Below are 19,895 nucleotides of genomic sequence, written 5' to 3'. Positions count from 1 at the left end.
TACAGGCGTACACCACCACACTCAGCTGAATTCCCAATGAAGTGTCCAGAGTTAGAAAGTAGTTACTATACTCTTCTGGTATCTGTTGTGAGTTTACTTTTTTCATTTATAATTGCGTTGATGTGGGTTTTCTCTTTTGTCAAGACTGGCTAAGAGTTAATCTATTTTGTTTTTTCTTTTAAAGAACCAGATCTTCAATTCATTGATTCTTTGTATTGTTTTTTTTAACCTCCATTTCATTGATTTTTGCTCCTATCTTTATAATTTCTTTCTCTGTGCTACCTTTGCATTTGGATTGTTCTTGTTTTTATATACTGTGAAATATGAATCAAAATTTTAAAAATGAAATAGTTAATAAATCCATTACTATGTGTGAAAACGTTTATCTTTTCCTACCAAACTTGAAATGAATTTTTTTAGGTATCAAGTCAATGTCATTGATTATTTTTGAACTTTTTATCCTATTCTGACAAATAATTTGTCTATTTTGGCAACAGGGTCATATTGTCTTAATTACTTTGCTTTATAGCTTGTTATTATCTGAGAAAGTAAATGTCATGGTTTATGTCAGTGGCCCCCAGGCCTCATGCATTTGCATTGTGCTTTCGTGATTGGTTCATTGTCTAGAGTTTGGATTGATGGTGTCAGTGCTACACCCACAAAGGGGTGGAGCCGGCAGGAAGAAGGTGTGTCTCGCTTTCTTGTCAGTTTCTGCCTTGCTGTTTACAGCCACCATGAACTGCTGCCCTGCCATGCCACTCAGCCTTGGAGCCAACTGAGTATCGACTGAAACCTCCAAAAACTGTAAGAAATAAACCTTTCTTTTCCCAACTTTGGGCTTCAGGTATTTTGTCTCAGCAACAAGTAAAAAGTAACTAAGATAGTAAACACTGGGGCTGGGGATTTAGCTCAGCGGCATAAGCATCTGCCTTGCAAGCAGGTGGTCGTGAGTTCGATCCCCGGTACTGATAAAAGTGAAAAAGACAAAAAAAAAAAAAAGATAGTAAACATCCAACTATGCCATGTTTTTCTTTATTAAAAATTCATAAGATAATAATTCAGATATGTCAGAAAGAGGAAAAAGTCAGTCACATTTAGCCCTTGTGGAGAAAGGTGTGTGTGTGTGTATATATATATATATATATATATATATATATATATATGTATATATACATGTATATATGTATGTATTTATATCTCCATAGGCATAGCCAGTATTTTGAAAATGACACATGAAACTATTAATAGTTACCTGTAAGGAATGGGGCCTGTTGGGGATAATATTAATGAATAAGATTTTTCACTTCAGATAATTCCATTTATCATTTTTTTTTAAAAAATCATGTATTTCACTTATAATTAAAAGTAGTATCTGGTTTTCTCTGTCAGAAACCCAAAACTTATGAGGGCATATTCTACATACCACTCTTTCTCAATTGTAGCTCCCCATTAAAGTTACTTGGGGATCTACTAAGAAATATTAAAACCTCCAGAGATCCTGATTTCACAGTCTGAGCAAGGGCCTTGGATATCCACATATTTTGAAAGTCCTCCAGGTAGTTCTAATGTGCATCCATAGCTGCAAGCCACTGGTGTCGATCATGTGAGGCTTAGAAGGGTCCCCAGAAGGCCACTGTGAAGGAGCGTGTTCAGCATATAATGACTTGCGGATGCAATCCAGAGTAATCCATCACTTCTCTGTCAGGCTAAGTGTTGCATGAGACTGAGCACAAACAAATCCAAGGGGAGTCATGGAAAGAAAACCTGGCTCACATTGCATCAAAGTGGATGTCTCTGTGGGAGGCCTGTTTTATCAAAAACTAGACTCTCATCTAGTCTTGACCCTAAGAGGTACCAGGATCTCATAGCAAACCAACAAGAGCCATGCAGCTGCACCTCAAATTGTGATTATTAGCATTGGAAGGTCCCAGGATATCAAAAGTTGTTTTGAGACCTTCCGGTAGGAGGTTTTCAAACTTCTTTCATCTGAAGAACCACTCTGTTTTAATGAAATGGGTTTGGGAAGCTGATTTGAAAAACAGATGGAAGAACTATTATGGCCCACTAACCTCCCCCATCTACAATTCCTACCTAAGGAAACTAAGCAGTGGCTGGAGACCTAGTCTATGCAACTCTCTTCTTCTCCGCTTCCTTTCACGTGTCTTCTCTCAGTGCTCTCCCTGTCACTGCCTGATCCTGCCTGTTACTTCTGACAGAAGCTCTCATAGGCCCAGCTAGTCCAGAATGGTCTGTCACTCACTGAGTGATAATTTTTACACTAGATGTCTGTGTAGATTAATCAAATGGTTTATGACTGCCTCTGGTTAGCTGGTCTAGAGCGGGAGTGGAGAGCAACAATAGAAGCAGTGTACACGAAGCTGCCTGGTAACTGAAGGAAGAGTAAACGTAAGACAATTTTCCTTAGAATGCAAAGTGAAAAGAATATGCACCGTAAGTAGCGTGTCCATGCCAAGGACTTAAGTCAGCCCTCCATGTATGTTGAATTGAGAGGGTGGATTTCAATTGGTATAAAACTACTTAAATTCAAATAAAGATGGAAAGTAAAGCCTGGCAAGAAGATGTAAGGGTCCCTGTATTATAAACATTTCCAAATGTCTTTTATAGCTCTAGGTTTTAAAAAGACTTTTGTAGTGTAACTGATCAAAAGAATAATATTCATTCTTTCCTTGACACTGGATCTGTGTCACAGGTATTCAGAGCTATCAAGCCATTGAAACGTGGCTAGGTCAAACTAATATGTAATGTAAATGAAAATACATACTACGTTCTGAAGCTGTAAAGCCTATTTCAAAATGCTATATTTTAAAACTAATTTCACTGGCATTATTTTTAAAGAATTTTTATAAACTGAATGTTTGTGTTTCATCTCTCCCCATGTATAAGTTAACACGCCAGTCCTTAATGTGATTATAGTTAGAGATGGAGCCTCTGGGAAGTGACTAGATTTAGATAAGATCATGGTGTTGGAACCCCTAGGATGAGATTAGAGTCCTTAGAAGAAAATCAGTTAGCCTATAGGATCTCCCAGCTTCCCAGAGAAATAAACATCTATGGTTGAAGCCACTCAGATTGTGGCATTTTGTTACAACATCCCAAGTTTGCCAAGGACATGTGGTTATTGGAAAACATAAAATTGTATATGTGACTCTCATCTATCTAATGGACACAGCTGGGTTGGATATTAAATGGTGCATTGTCCTGTTCAGATATGGCTATAAAGATCTATGCATGAGCCACAGTAGTGCTTTGCTGTGGAGCCTTCTGTCAATATCCTCTCCTTGGTTCAAAATCAGAACTGTAGCAGTTTATGTTGTCCTGCCTCCTTCTCTACCAGACTTCAGCCCACTGCCTGCTCGTGATACCACTTAATCCTCTTGGTGGTTCCCTGCATAGCACACCCTAGTGGTCCTGTTCACGGCTCTACCTCAGCAAGTCCTTGCAGACTTTTCCTCTGCCTCTTCGCCTCTGTTGCTTTTTACTTACTAGCTCTCTGCTGCCTTTCTAGAGTTTGCACTCTTAACCCATTTTTCCCATTTTTTTTTATTCAGAGCCAACAGCATTCATTTGAGACACATGACTGCATCCCAAAGCCTTCTCACTATTCATTCTGATTCCTCATGGAATGAAGTTCATAGATGGGACCGAGTCACTGCCAGAAGTGTATCTAGCTCAAGCAATAATAATGATGATAATAGCTGGGCTTGGTGGTGCATACCTATAATATCAGCACTCAAGATGCTGAGGTTGCAAAGTGGAGGCCAGTCTGAGCTGTGCAATGAGTTCAAGGCTAACTTAAACTGTACAATGAGACTATATATCAAAAAATGCTGATAACGAAAACAACTACTATTGTTGTTTATTGAGTTTTTATTATTGGCCAATCTTTCCTAGATACAATACAGATATTTCTCATTGAATCTTTACAAAAACCTGAAAAAGCCTGTGCTGTGATCCCTTTTACAGATGTGAAAAACTAGGCTCATTGACTTTATACACCTTGCTTACAGATCACTGCCAGTAAGTAGCATATCTGGAATCTAAATCTAGATCTGTCCCCCAAAGCACTTGCTCTTACCTGTCATGTTTATACTGCCTCTCACATTTTGTGCCACTTCCCAAACTTGAGCAACCAAGACCAAATTCAGTGGTGCATATCAGATCATGTCTCTAAGCAGCTTTGTGGAAATGATAGCATTGCTATGCAATTATGTAATGTTTCAAAGATTCTCCAGTTAATATCTAGTTTTCCCAAAACTCTGTGAATGAAGAATGGACTTTAAGAGTTCTATTGTACAGTAGAAAAATTTTTCTTATTAAGGTGATTTGTCTAGAGTCATTACATTCACAAAAGTTCCCAGATGAGAATTCAGTTCTCTTGAAATACTTAGCTTACTTTTACTTTTCTTATCAATTTATGCTTGTCATGGGGCTTCCTGAATGGCATGATTTGGAGACAAATCTTGTATTATAGTTACTGATTTGATACTGCATTATGTGAGGAATTCGCAGATAAAGTCACTTGGGTTTCTCAGTCAAAGGAATGCTATCCAAAAAGCATTAGCTGAACCCAAGTAGAGGCAGGGATTGTGCTACCAGTGAGAACAGAAGGGTGGGTAAGATGTGATTTTGTCCTGAGCATACAACTTCTAATGGGAAAGACAATCATCTTATAAAGAGCATTATTCTCCAATGGAAAAGCTTTGTGCTAATGGGAGTTTTGAGGAGCTCAAGAGGGAAAAGAAATAAGTCTGCTTGGGAAGGTTTCATGGTGGAAGGAACTTCGGAGTGTGATTCCAATGGACTAACTTTAGAGATAAAAAGCTTGAGACACTGGGTGTTCTGTAAAGGACTTCATAATTTTTTAAACTTTATTAGATTTCTAAAAATGTGCTTATTACCATAGCTCATTAGAGAGAAGTAGTGTACATTATTTATCGGAATTTTTAAAAATATTAACATCAGTAAATTCTCACAGTAGACTTACTAATACTGTGCCCAGTTGGATAAGCTGCTTTGAAATAATAGTTTTCAAGTTACTCAAATTGCCAGTTTTACACAGCTGGTAAGAATTCTTGGAAACAGAACAGCAAACATGCAATATCAGACACGGCACCAGTGGACATAAAGAGATATCTTCGGGATCTCATAGATGAGTTCAAAAGGGAAATATTTAGCCAAGTAAAGCAAGCAAATGAGCTCCTTCTCACTTGGCGGTATTAAGTCAGGCTGGACAAGCATGTATGCAGTAAGGAGTCATGCTTAAGGCAACAGCTGGACCAAGGGTTCTAAGATTCTCCTGCAGCTTCTATACTGTATTATTTGTAGATCTTGGTTCACTCCATACATCTTCTGTGTTTTCACTTAGCACATTGTTCTGTGATGATATGTCCAAATATTTGCCTCCCTAAAGTCTGAAAACTCCTTGAAAAAAGGAACAATATTTATCCTTTTCTGTTCCAAGTGTTTTTAGCATAGTAACAAGCACATAGAAGACATCAAGTTAATGTTTCTGTCTTGATTTATAGATTTAAGTTTTCAGCAAGAAAAATTGCTTGCTATGATCATGTTCATGATCATTAGAATCAGTGGTTATTTAAATACCTGATGATAGACTATGCCACATGATTGTTTAAGCAGGGCACTTCAAGTTAATCAATGTTTTCTTTACAGATGGAGCCATAAATTGGCAATAAAAGAAAGTCAAAGTATGGCTAGGATTTTTCAGAATTTGTAGTCCTCAGTCAAGTCTTCTGTGCTACAAATGGCTCTGGAAGGGATGTCTAGAACTCTAGGTGTGATTTGACTGCATAGGCAGGTATCGTCCTTGGGTAATTAGGAGAATAGTTTCTAGGCTCAGAGAGGAAGACAGCTGCATAACAGGCAAGGATTTTAGAAGTGTGCTGGACAAAGATCAGGTATGCAAACTGAAGTGGGATCCTAGATGAAGGAATCTCAGCAGGTTAGACTGGATGAGGAGATAAGAATCGGCCTAGGAAGCAGAAGCAGGTAGGTGTGGTTTTGGAATGGAGAACTTGCTAAAGACACGGAGGAGCACTGGATGAAATTCAAGCAGATTACTTTTCAAAGAGGTACAGTAAACTGACATATGCTTCAGGTTACTCATTTACTCACCATAGTATATTGAATGTTTATTTGTGGCAACCACTTTGCAAATACTAAGGATGCCAATACAAATAAGGTAGAATCTCTGATTTCAAGTGCATTAACTACAAACTCTACAGCTGTTATTACCAGACAATCAGAATACCGTGTGGTAAATGGTGTAACAAGGTAAGCACGGGCATCCTGTGCAAGTCTCTGGTGAACATATGATCAAATGTAAGGGAGTTATGAAGAATAAGTTGTAGTTGTCAAAGTGAAGAAGGTGAACAAGAATGACAAATTTGCTAGAGCTCTAGGGATAGCAAAATATTCAAATGACCAAAGAGGAAGCTTATTCAGGGATTGCAAATACCATGTCATAGTTAGGCCTCATGTGTCATAGTTAGGCCTTATAATCCAGAATTTCTCCTCAGAACAATGATTCATCAGAGTATTTTAATCGATTTTGTGTTTTAAAAATATTACTACAAGTAAACTGTGGAGAGACAGGTAAAGAAAAGGTAGACCAGGGACCCACAAAGGTATGGCAATATGTCAGTGAGTGATGGTGGTCGCTCAGTGAAGTCCAGGCAACAAAAACAAAAGCAGATGGATTCTTGAGACATTTGCAAGTTGAAATAAACAAAGCCTGGTGATTGATGAGATGCAAGATATAATCAGTCAATCAAGAATGACTGGTTTCTGGCTTGGGAAACTGGATAGTTGGCTCACTCCAGAGGTGCAGTGGCAGGAGAGAAGGGTGTGAGAGTTTCTGGAGAGTTCTGATCATGAAGGAGCCATAGCCCCAAACCTACAGATGTCCAAAGATCCGTTCTGCTGGCCTGTCTCACACACTTTCTCTGTGTACATGTGTCTCCTTGGGAGCTTAATGAGCTCTAATAATTGACTAGAGTCCTCCTCTACTGGCCATTATGAGTTCTTCATCTAGCCAATCAAATGGTGTTCATTAAGTGCCATTTATATACTCATAGTATTTCAGGATTCTATAGACTCCAGTGTCGGTCTGACAGGTGACTTAGTTTTGTTTTGTTTAAAAAAAAAAAAAAAAAAAAACGGTTCACAAAGTCAGAGTTACAACTCTGTGTTTTTAGCAGTCTTTCCTACTCAACTTACTCCAATTTGGTTATATTGCTGTTTGAGCTGTCATGGGCTTCTTTGGAGGAAAATATTTCTTCCCTTCCAGTTTCCATGGTTGCAGTATTTTTTTTTCATTATATTAGTATGCCTTTCTTAAAACGTATTTCTCCTACATGGATTTAGACTTTGATAGCTTTTCTTCAATAGAAGGTAAAAATCTGTAGTTAAAACCCTGAATTAGTTATGATATATAGTAAAATATCTGGAAACCTACTTCTAAGCTCCAGGATTTCTGAGCAATTCTGGAACTTTGGGGACTTGAGGGATGATATTAGAATTTTAGGAATAGATGTGATTCATCAGAGCCTTCCTTTCAGTTTATTTATTTTGGTACCAGGAATTGAACTCAAGATCTTGTGCTTGCCAGGCAGGCACTGTACACTGAATCTATAACCCAGCACCCCAGTTCTTGTACCTGGTACAATTTTATTTCATATTTGATGCTTGGTTTTCCAAAATGAGGCATGAAACTTGAACACAGGATAAATCAGCAGGGTTGAGTTTACAGACTGAAGTTTAAAAAAAGCACTCAACATGAACCTGTGTAGTTAAGATTAATAAAATTAAATGTATGAGTAAAAGAGTCTAATTTCACCATCTAGGAGACATCATCTTGCAAATCTGTTTTCTGGGGGACAAAGGTGTGTTTAGGTCACTAAACCAAGAGGAATGGAGAATATATTTTGAAAACCATTCTTATTAATTGATAATGTTACTTTGTCAAGCAAATCTCTTAGAATCTATAACGTATTTCTTGAGTATACTGCAAGAATTAGTGAAGTCATTTTTAATTACCAGCCTGTTGTAAATAAATGCTGTTTTATAAGGATGTACCATTATTGGTAATGCTATTTCATAATCAGAGAAAGTATAAAATGTTGAATATTTATTTCAGTTGTTTTAGTAATACCAGTGTGATCGTGACCCAGGACTGAATTGCTGCTCAAGACATACTCTCAGTCTTGCACAGAGAAATGTACCTTTTCTGGAGGTAGACTCCATCTAGCGCCAACCTGCCACCTCCCATCTGGAGGAGGATGTTTCAGTTGGCAAGATAGGTAATGCATCTTCCTCACTGCACTGATGTGTGTGGAGAAGTTACCTTTGCATGGGAAATTATAATAATGAAAATCTTAGACGCCTAAACAAATCTTTGACAACATCTATCCTAGATTCTTTGGTTTAACTTTGAAAAATAAGTTATTTTCCAAAAAATAAATTGCTTGCCCAAAATAGTCTAGTTAGTGCCAGACATTTGGATTTATTTATGAATCTAGTGTCCTCACTATCTTTGTGTTCTATTCACTCTTGTTTAGAATTCCCTCCTGAAATTTCTGCGTGCTTGGATTGAACACAAATTCCCTAGTGAGTCACTACCCAATAAAGTGCACTGCACTCTTTAGCACCTCTTTGTATGTTATTAGAAATCTTTGAATGGAGCAAGTCATATGCCTACCACGCTTTTCTAGGCAGACATTTAGAAAGCAAAAGACAATCTGCTATGTCTTCAGTCCAGCAGGAAGTCCTGCCAGGCAACTTTGAATGACATTCTAGAGATATAATCAACCCAGCTGGTCTGATTACAGCAAGTGATAATCAGTGCCCATCCTAATTAAGCTGGCAGGGTGCTTGTCTTACTGGAAGTCCCACTTGCTACATTCACAGATGTGTGACTCAGTCATGTTCAATTATTCAACTACTTTCACTTGAGGATGAATATTTTATAACATGCAGAATGTTATTAAAATCTCTTTGTAATGTGCATAAAAGTTGTAATCAATCCAGATAGAGTTTATATGTAGAGATTCCTCAGAATGACCTCAGAGACAACCAAAGGTTGTGGATGACCTCATGAAAGTCTCAGGTACTGGTGACATGCACATTTCTATGTTGATAAGAAAAAGTAGAGAATTAGTCTCCATGGTTTCTCTTGGCCTCAAGGTTTTCCTTTAAAATGTTACTTATTGCATACTTTTTAAGATTATGAAAGTAGTTTATGTTCACTGTGGAAAATGCAGAAAATTACAAAGACAATAAAATGTTATTAGTCATGATTTCAACACAGTAATAGCTACTTTTAATTTTTTAGTTGAAAATTTTGGAGCCTGCTGTTCAGGCATATATAAGATTCTCTCCCTCTCTCTCAACTCTTTTTTAAATAAAATTTTTGAGATCCCACTGTATCTTTTCCTGAAATTCTACAAGTTTATAAAACACAGACCTAAATAGAAAGTTTTTTGACCAAAGCCCAGCACATGATAAACAGTCCATAAACAGTTGTTAACCAAATGGATAAGGAAACTTTATTTGTGGGCTTAAGCAACCCCAACCAAATCTGGATAATAAGCTTTGCATGCCAAAGGAACATAATGAACTGGAAACTAGAGACTTTCCCTCAAGAAAGCTCCCAGTTCTCAAAAGGGCATCAATAGTAATTTGGACACTTTTTGTGCTCATTGTGTATTTCAGGAGATTCTATTTTATCTGAAAGCGCATATAAAAGGGACTTACTTGCTGGAAGCATGGACCTCAGTGACAAATGGGCTTTGGAGGAAGGAAGCTGGTTGTCTGTCGGTGTCACTCCCGGCCGGCAGGAAGGACACACAACAAAGTCTGGCAGTGGACAACCTTTTCTTTTATTTTCCTTCTCCGTACAGCCTGCCCCGGGAATCCTCCCGGCCGAAGCCTCTGTTGGTCCGCTCCCCGCGGCTCCTTGCGTGCTTCTCCCTACAGTCTGTCCCGAAGCCTCTACCGGTCCGCTCTCCGCGGCTCCTTGCGTGCTTCTTCTGCTTCTTTCTTTCGTGGCTGGAGAGGCACTCACTTTTATAGGGTTACAGTGGCCAATCAGTTCAAAGCGCGCGATGCGGGCTGATTGGCTAACATCAGTTGTTGCTAGGCAGACTATCTTACAGGGCGGGTTGTGAAGCAGGAGATCTTACAGGGCGGGTTGTTTACCAAGCAGGAAGCAGGAGATCTTACAGGGCGGGTTGTTTACCAAGCAGGAAGCAGGAGATCTTACAGGGCAGGTTGTTTACCAAGCAGGAAGCAGGAGATCTTACAGGGCGGGTTGTTTACCAAGCAGGAAATAAGCGCCATCTTAGCACACTCGATGGGAGGGGTAATCTAGCTCAGGCTTTGCTCTTTCCTACAGGCCTCACGTCCGCCAAGTAAGGCGACCGGGCTCGGCCGCGGCTCCCAACAGTTGTCCTTTGCTGGACTTCATCATTTGCTCAACATCAGAGGGGGTATGACCACTTTTGATATCCCTAATACACGTGACACTTTTCAATTCCTGCACATTACTTATCAACTCAGGTGTTATCAATATGTGTCCATGGCTGTTGCTTTTTTGAATGTATCCAGGTAGAGAGGAGAGGACATGGCTCTTAAATGTTACAGCTGGATTCAAGTCCAGAATTAAATCCTTATAAGCTATGTAGTGTTTGGAAAACCTAAGGTCCTCTGGGCTTTAATATGAAAGTAACGCTGCCAACTTCCAGGATTCTGACAAGGATCATTAGCCATACAGGCTGCTATTTCCTGAACCTAGATCCTTACCAGGTAAGAAGTTGGCTGATATCTTTATGCACCTATCATGTGTCAGGCATTGTGCTCCTATATTGTTCACGTCCTCTCACCCCAAGCACTCAAGTGAGGGAGAAAACAGAGAGTAGGTCCACCCCATAGCTTTTTTTTTTTTTGTCTAATTATCTGATGAAGGTAACTCAGTCTTAAATGATAGGGATGTCATTACTTTCCTGGAGCAGATCATACATAAGAGTCAGAGACACAACTCAGAGCTGTGATCCTCTGTTGAGTCTGAGAGATCACTTCTCCCTCATTGCAAAATTCTGATGGAGAGCTACTCTGGTGGTAGGAGCTATCTATGGGTGGGGGTAAGGGAGATCCAAGGTCACTGAGGTCATTGCTCCTACATGATGCTTTTAGTACAAATCTGTCTGACATTCGTTGTCTATTTAGGTATTTGAGATTGTTATTGAGCATTTATACACCAAATACTGAGAATCCAAGAGAGAGAAAGATAGGCATAGAAATAACTAAACTGCACTATCTGATATCCCCTTTGTCTCTAAAATAGGTAACAGCAACAAACATTCTTAGGTCTTTTGCACTGCACTGGAGTACATTTTCTAACCAAGATTCATACAGACAGTGGGAGATTTTCCAAAAGAATGGATCCAAGGAGGAATTTGGATACAGCTCATTTGAAAATGCACAGCTTTTTGATCCTATGTCTTCTGTCTTCCTAGCCACGATCTCCTCAGTTCTCCTGGTATAAAGGCCAACCCATGGCTCACTATACAGCCCTTCCTGACTGTGCCTCTGCCTCCGTCTCTCGAGTCCTCTTTTGCTGCTCATCACTAAGAACATCCCTTTCCTCTATGTGTATCGGTCTCTGGATCCCTGCATACATTGTGTTACTTCATTCCTATGAGCTTCTATACAGGCTCTTTCCATCTGTGTTCTACTTGGTCAGTTCCTACTCATCTTCAATGCTTCAGCACAAACTCAGCTGTCCTGAGATGGTGTCCCACACTGCCACCCCACCTGCCTCTGCACCCCATGCTGTTCTTACTGAGAGGCCCTCCTCAGTGCTGCCATAGCACTTAGCATGGTGTATTACTATCACCTGGACCCTAAAAAGCCTGTGAGCTTCTTGAGGCAGATTTTTATGCATTGTTGCATGCCTTTCACTGTAGCATGACAAACCCTTGATGCATGTTTGGTGATCATCTGGCAATGGGGAATAAGAATGAATGAGTGAGGAATGTCTAGGACCATGTCTTCTGCATACCTCTGTCTTCACCGAAACCTTTTTGGGTTTAGACTCTCACCTTGCTGTATAACTGCTTCTAACTCTACCATATCACTTCATCTTGCTTTCAGCTTTACCTATAGCACTTCATTCAGGGGTCCCAGGCTTATTTACCACGCTGACAGTCAGAGGAGAGAAAAACAGTGGGGTTTACTTGTTGGTGCTTTTGTAACCTAGGCAATAGAATCACCCATCCTAGAATTTAGAACTCATATAAACTTGTGATCCCCACACATCACCACACTCCACTTGAGTTCACCATGTCATGTATCTATAAATCTGCGGGCAAGTTTGGCCAATAGGAAGTAGGGATCAGCCTGTGTTGAAATCTGCCTGTAAGGAGAGGAATAGTTCTGGAATAAGCAATAGAAGAATTTAGTTCTGGTGGGCAGCAGATTCCATAAAGTCTGGTTCCAGTTCAGATAATCAGTCTGCATGAAGGAGATGTACAACATGAGTATGGCAGTGTTATAGTGTAAGGGTATAGCACTGTAGCAAGGGACCAGTGTGGATGAAATTTGAAAATTCATGTGGTTGGCTGGTATTAGGGTGGTTCTCAAAAGCTTGGGCTTGTATTCAGGAAAGATATAGGCCTCAAGGGACTGACTAGCATGACAAAATGGAAATTTGTTCAAGTTGCAGGTTCTATGAGGAGATGCTCATTCAGAAATTGTGCTTATGCTTGTAATCCCAGCAGTCTAGGAGGTTGAATCAGGAAGACTGCAAATTTGAGCCTAACCTGGGTAATTTAGTGACTTCATGAAACACTGTTTCAAAGTAGAAATAAAAAAGGGATTGAAATGTGGCTCAGTGCCCTGGGTTTAATCACTAACATGGAAAGAAAGGAAGAAAGAGAAAGAAAGAAAGAAAGAAAGAAAGAAAGAAAGAAAGAAAGAAAAAGAGAGAAAGAAAGAAGACAGAAACAGAGTGAGAGAGAGAGAGAGAGAGAGAGAGAGAGAGAGAGGTGCTAGCCCCACTGTACCAGAGATAAATTAGAATTAGCAAAACAAAAAGTTTAAATCATGTATAGGTATAACACTATTGCCAGAAATTATTATTTTTTAAAATTTTATTCAAAGAAAGACTAAGCAAAACAGAAAATAGGTAGAAATAATACATACATTCAGAGAAAAAAAACAATCAGTAAAAATTACAATTTGATGTTTACATATTGTCATTTTACAAACAGTTGTTCAAGGTACAAGGTACAATATGTAAAGTGGGAATTCAAACAGCAAGGCGGCAACAGTTCTATTCAACTGTCCAACAAAAACTTAGTAACATGGTTGTCAATCCTATACACTTAAACATACATGCAATTATCCATATCTTCATTATGTTGAGATTAAACAAACTAAAGCAGGTTAAAATCATTCTGAACAAAGAATAATAGTTTTGCTGGATTTTACATCAAGACACTCCATGATCAGCACTGGGTACTGTAGTGCCTTTTTTAAAAATTTAATTTAAAGAAAGACTAAACAAAACATAAAATGAGTAGAAATAATACATAATTTCAAAGAAAAAATAAACAGTAAGAAATCACTAGTTGATGATTACAGATTGTCTTCTTACAAATAGTTATTTAAGATACTAAAGTGGAGTATATAAAGTGGGGATTCAAACAGTGAGATTCCAACCAACTCTGTTCAACTATCCAACAAAAACTTAGAAACATCGCTATCAATCCTATACACTTAAACATACATGCAGTTATCCATATCTTCAACTATGTTGAGATTAAACAAACCCAAGCAGTCTAACATCACTCTGAACAAAGAATAATACTATTGCTGGGTTTCACATTATGACACTCCAGGATCAGCACTGGTTATTTTAGTGTCTCTTTTTCTTCAAAGTATCTGTTCATTTCATCATATGTCATAAGATCAGTTCTCATAAACTGTTTACAGATTCTACACATGTATGAGTCTTAACATGTATTTCTATCCTTTTTATATTAGAGGGAGAAACAAAACAAAGAAAGACAAAACAAAACATATTCCTATAAACACATGAAATCAAATAAACATATAAGATCGTTGTACAAAGAGTTCTACCATGGTTCTTGTGTTGTTTCTTGTTATCTCCAATAGAATTGGCTATATCATCAGACATAGTATAATTGAATACATCAGTACATAACAGTATTAATAAAAACATAACTCTGTATATAGTATAAAACTTCAAAAACCGGCAGTGTCAAACCAGAATGTGTATCGTAGAGTCTTGTCATCTTCAGTGTGGTTGCCTATACTCTCAGACTTGATACTATCAATTATATCAGTTTTGAATAAAATCTTCTCTGCCTCATTTCTGTTATGCTCTTGTTTGCCATCAGTTGTCTGCTTATCTTCTTCATTCTCTTTTCTGCTCCATTCATTGGGGCCTCTCTGCCACTGTTCCTGGAATCCTAGTACTTTTCTCTCTCTCTAGAATGCTCTGGAGTATTCTCTGTAGAGTTGGATTGGTGGTTGCAAACTTCCCAAGTTCCTCTTTGTCTTGGAAGCATCTTGTTTCTCCATTTATTTCTAGAGACAGTTTAGGAGGGTATATCAATCTGGGATGGAGGTTATTTTCTTTCAGGGCTTGGAATATTTTGCTCCAGGCTCTTCCTGATTTGTGTCAAGAAGTCTGCTGTTATTCTGATGGGCCTTCCTCTATAGGTTATCTGTTTTTTGTCTCTAACAGCTTTTAATATTCTTTTCTTATATTGAATTTCTGGGATCTTGATTATTATATGCCTGGGTGTAGCTCTGTTTTGGTTGTAGGTGGCTGGAGTTCTGTATGCCTCATATATATCAGAATATCATTTCCTTTTCCTATGTTTGGGAAGTTTTCCTTAATTATTTCTGTGAATAGCCTTTGTAGTTCCTTTGTTTGTACCCCTGCTTCTTCATTCACATTCTTTATTCTCAAGTTGTAGATCCTTTTGTCATCTTCTAACCTTTGTATTGTTACTGCTTGTTTCCTTGTTATTTTTAAAAAGTTTTTCTTTTCATAATCCCACATTGCAAAATTGTCCTCCAGTTTTGATAATCTATCCTTAGTTTCTTTCAAGCTGATTTGCCATCTTTCCATAGAATTTTTAATTTCCTGGTAATCTCTTTGAATCTGCTTCATGTATTCTATATTTTTTTTATATTCTTCACCAAATGGTTCTCTCCTTTGTTTGAGTCCCTACCTTCTTCCATCTGTGTCTGCTTGAGGGGTGCTTAGTATCTCTTTAATTAATTTTCTTATATCTTGCTTTATTTGGCTAAATATTTCACTTTTGAACTCATCTATGAGGTCCCAAATATATCTCTTTATGTCCACTAGCACTGTGTCTGATATTGCATGTTTACTGTTCTCGTTCTGCTTTGTATTTACCTGTCCTGGGTCAATGTTCTCAGGGTTGGGACCTGGGGACTTTCTGTTGTTGTTTCCTCTTCCCATCTTTTTGCTTCTTCCAGGAGGCCCCAGTTCTTTCTTTGTTGGTTACATTTCGTCTGAAGGGTGCTGGCTAGATCACCCTTCCCACTGCAGTGTACTAGTGATTTGCAGACTGGGACAGCGTATGCTGGCTCCTCCCCTCCGGATGAGTCAAGCTCTGTGGCCTGCACTGTATTATTTTGTGTCACCTCCCCTCCTGGTGGCGGTGACTAGGAGCACAGCAGCAGGGTGGTGGTGGTGGTGGTAGACTCTGTGCTGCCGCCCCTCTGGGTCAGCAGCTGAGGCAGGGGCAGCCAGTGGGCGCCCAGTCATTCCCGGGCCCACAGCAACAGTTCTTGCCTGTGGCCCAGAGGCGCCACAGGCAGCAGCTAGAGTGTGGCGGCATGGGGATCAGTCAAGTTGCTGTGATGTGCATGCATTTTTTTGCACCACCTCCCCTCTGGGTCAGTCAAGCTGCTGTGGCCTGCACTGTCAGTCAAATTTCTTAGATTTCACTGGGTTAATGTAGTTAGTGTGCTCCACCATTGTAGGAGCTTGATTTTATTGCCAGAAATTATACTAAATCTTTTTGTGTAGATACACACTATCTCAAGCAATTCTCACAAAAACTTTATTCTTATTTTTTGAGTGAAGAATCTGGGGCTAAAATGTTGAAATCTTCTACAAGGTTATTCAGCTCAGCAATGACAGTAGTGTGACTTGAACCTTGATCTGATCTACCCTGGCCACCATAGGCTCTTGCTCCTCAATCCACTCTCCAACACTCCATACTCTGCTTTCATAATTTAAGGTTCTGGTCATCCAGATGCAAATTTTTATTGCTGGTGATTTGACTGCCACAACAGAAAAGAGGATAGCTTTGAGCAGGGCCAGAGAGTAAACAATGCTGTTGCAACACGTGGGTTGTCATCCAAGCCTTCAGTTGCCTCAGCTGACACACTGCAAGGCCCTGGCCCACCTGCCGGTGAGCATCTTTCCTTGATGCTGTTTCTCACATCTCTCTCTGCCACTGGCTGGTACCAGCTGCTCCATCTGTGAGGACCAATATGACTGAGTGGGCTTCATTTTTAGTGAAGTCCAAGGAAAGTTCTGAAAGAGTCCTGGCCTTCAGGTTTTGCTCTTGGCTTTATGGGAGTCCCCAGAGAATTGCATTATTTGCTAGGGAGGCTCAGTGATGCTGCTGAGTCACAGGCCTTGAGGCAGATCCATGTAACATCTGCTATCCTCAGAGCATCTCGGGACTGCCATTAGGGTGGGGCTGCCTCCAGGAAGCTGGCTGGGAAGAGCCCAGGACATGTGGGGTGATAAAGAGTTGCTGAAGGAAAATCCCTGTGCCACTCCTGCTTCATACACTCCTAAAAATATTCCCACGCACTGAGACCAGTGGGTTTTCAAACTTATTTTAGAGGTCTGGGGCACATATTCCCAATAAAATTGTATGCGGTCCCTGGCACAAAGAATGAGGAAGACAGTGTTCAGTGCTCTGTTTCTCTTGCATGACATCTTGATCTGGATGTTCCTTTGGTATGCCATGGCCTCCACATGTGCATAGGCATTTGTCCTAGGAGGGGTGGTTTCTCACAGCAAATGCATAAAAGGTTTTTCCTTCCTGTTCCAGATATGCTCATTCAGCTGTTTGGGAATCTGGCCGTCATCCACCCTTCCCAGGGGACCCAGCCTACCTCATTAGGGAAGAGGCAGGAAATCTGGGAAGCACTGCTTGGCACTGTAGGCTGGGTGCATCAGAGAAACTCAGTGCTAGTTTCCATTCCATTCATAAAAACAGGAAGGGCAGATTTCCCTTCTGGCTCCTCTCAGGGTCAGGGAGAGGTTGAACTTCGGGCAAGTGAGAAGGAATCAAACTTTTCTGAGAGTAGTCTGCATGCCAAGTGCCATGGTGTACATTATTTCATTTGATTCAAATCCTCAGTGGAATCTTGTGAAGTAGTTGTTCTTGCCTCCTTTTGGTAGATAAGGAAACTGAGTGTCAGAAAGGCCAGGGAAGGAAGTCAGTCTCATGTGGCCGATGGCAACAGAGCTCATGTTCAGACTCAGCTCTTTGTCCTCCATAGCTGTGTCTTAACCTTTACTTCTCAGTCAGTTTCCAAGATCATCTCCATTGTTCTGTGAACTTGGATGATTTGTGTCTTACATACTTTGCATAAAAGAAAGATTTGACTGCTACTTACGCCCTCCTGCTGGCACTTGTTCTAATGTGTTTCCTGATGCCATCACTTGTTCTACTCCTCCCATTTTACAGACAAGAGCATAGCGTAGGCAGGTTTGGGATCTCATCAAAGACTGAGTGCAGAACTACAGTGCAAGGCCAGGCCTCGACTGTCCCTCCCATTCCCCAGGCCTCTACTATTAAGTCAGCTTCTTGGGAAAAACCACTTCAATGTGGAAGAAGAAGGCCCCTGCAGTCCAAAGGCCATATTTGTGGCTCTAAGAAAGCAAATCTCTTTCAGACCTCTGTCCAGGATGCTGGGGTAGAAAATGTAAGATCAGGGTGACCCCTGCATTTCAAGACCATTGTAGTCATCTTATGGATTATGTTTTTTTAATCGCTTAGTTATACTCAATTGAAGAAAAGTTTGTACCCTTAATCTGAACAGGATATTTTTGTCTGATTTCACTCAATAAATCCAACTGAGTATAAGCTGGAAGTACATGATTTTCCTCCACAGGGACATTGTTCTATGTGTATTTTTGGAATTAGTCTTTATTTTGATTCATACCCATATACACCTTTTAGTAGCTTCTTGGCTCTGTCAAAGGTTCTTTTCCTTCTCCTTTAATATGATGTTGACTGAGGATTCTTTTAAATTTTCATCTTTGTGCTACATATGGTAACCTAAATGGGGGGGGGGAGTGTCAAATCATCTACTTTGTAAAATACTTTGCTTTTGATAACAGCATCTGCTTTGGAACTTGGATTTTTAAAAAGATAATATCTAGCATTTTTACCAAAATGAATCTTGGCTTCCCATCAGACTTAAATATTATCTCTTTGTTGTGTAGTTTCTGCTAAGGACAAAGTGTTTTGGTGAGGAAATCTATTTCACTGCTCTTCCTATGGAGTTCACTTCTTTCTTTGGAAGTTATAAGAACTTAAAGCAAGAACTGTCTGAGACTTGTCTCATGGAAAGGAAACACAACAACTGTATTTTCTTCCTTTTAGCAAAGATTATAATGTGAAATTGTCCTGAAAAGAAAAACATTATGCTGTATCTGACTGTTAAGTTACTGCGTCTGCTGCAATGGGTTAAGGAGCACCTGGTAGATAAGTTGAGCATGCTCATGAGTATGTCTGGGAGGGAGCCTGACCGTGGTGCTACACCCAGTTCCTCACTTCCTTGCAGGATTCTTCCCCTCCTCTGCTACCCACATGACCTGAGCTAAGCATCTATGCTTTGTGATGCCTGTCTACTTTGACATTTCTGCTTTGAAACCTTCTGGTCACAAAATGAATCCCCCAAACTGTGGCCAAAATTAAATCTCTCCTATTTTAAATTGTTGATGTCAAGTATTGAGTCTTGGTGATGTGAAAACTAATATACTCGCAGAGAAGAAATGTCCTTTAAGCCAGTCCAGCCCAGGAGCTGATGCTGAGACCTATTCTTTGCACATTTTTGATATAGCCTTACTGATGGGCATGTATTTGTCCTTGATGTCATCTCTCGTCTCTCGTTTTGTCCTAAGAGATGTAGAAAAGATGTTAATTAAGGTGCAGAACAGAGCTGAGTGAAGCTCAGGCAGCCAGACTCACTTTTCCTCCCAAATCAATCTAATGCATACCTCATTAAAAAAAAAAAAAAGAGAGAGAGAGAGAGAGAGAGAAGGAGAGAGGCATTCTTTCTCCATTCTGTTCTGCTTTTAGTTAGCAGAAGGCCTCCAGGTGACAGATGGTTACCTGCAGAGAAGATGAACAAAAGGCAATGCAAGAGAGGGAAGAAAGACAGAAGGAGGGCTCAGTTCACTTCTTTCTGTCCTTCATACTTGAAATTGGTGACTTCCCCAGGGACTAGGATGGGAAGGTTATGATCAGAGCTCAGTGAGCTCTGGCTACCATTGTTACTTTATAATGCCATTTCTGTAGCTTTATTTCTTGGAAATAAACTTGATAGTGCTGTATACCTTGGCTGGGAAAAAAACCTTCTTCCCATGTGACATAAAGCCCTTAGCCTTAGACAAAGAATCATGCCTGCATAAGATTCTATCTCTTTTTCTTCTCTACCTAAGTGGCTGCGTGAACCCTGGAGGACCTCAAAACACAGGTCAGAAAGATCTTCTTTTTGGCAGCTGTACCAAGTAGAGGCTGCTGCCAACCCAGGATCTGTCA

General features: G+C 39.8%; 1 protein-coding gene across 1 annotated transcript in view; it reads left to right on the top strand.

The window, feature by feature from the left end:
* The first annotated feature begins 752 nt into the window (after positions 1–752).
* Amotl1 (angiomotin like 1) overlaps positions 753–19,895 on the top strand; it is a 151,654-nt gene continuing 132,511 nt past the window's right edge. Inside the window, exon 1 of the mRNA XM_063256213.1 lies at positions 753–804. The gene's annotated coding sequence lies outside the window, so the exon portion shown is untranslated. The remainder of the gene's footprint in view (positions 805–19,895) is intronic.

Source organism: Cavia porcellus, unplaced genomic scaffold, assembly GCF_034190915.1.
Source record: "Cavia porcellus strain 051 isolate PalLab524CR breed Dunkin Hartley unplaced genomic scaffold, mCavPor4.1 scaffold_9, whole genome shotgun sequence".
In the NCBI taxonomy this organism is placed as follows: Eukaryota; Metazoa; Chordata; class Mammalia; order Rodentia; family Caviidae; genus Cavia; species Cavia porcellus.
Note: the sequence above shows the minus strand (reverse complement) of the source record. Positions and strands in the feature narration are given on the sequence as shown.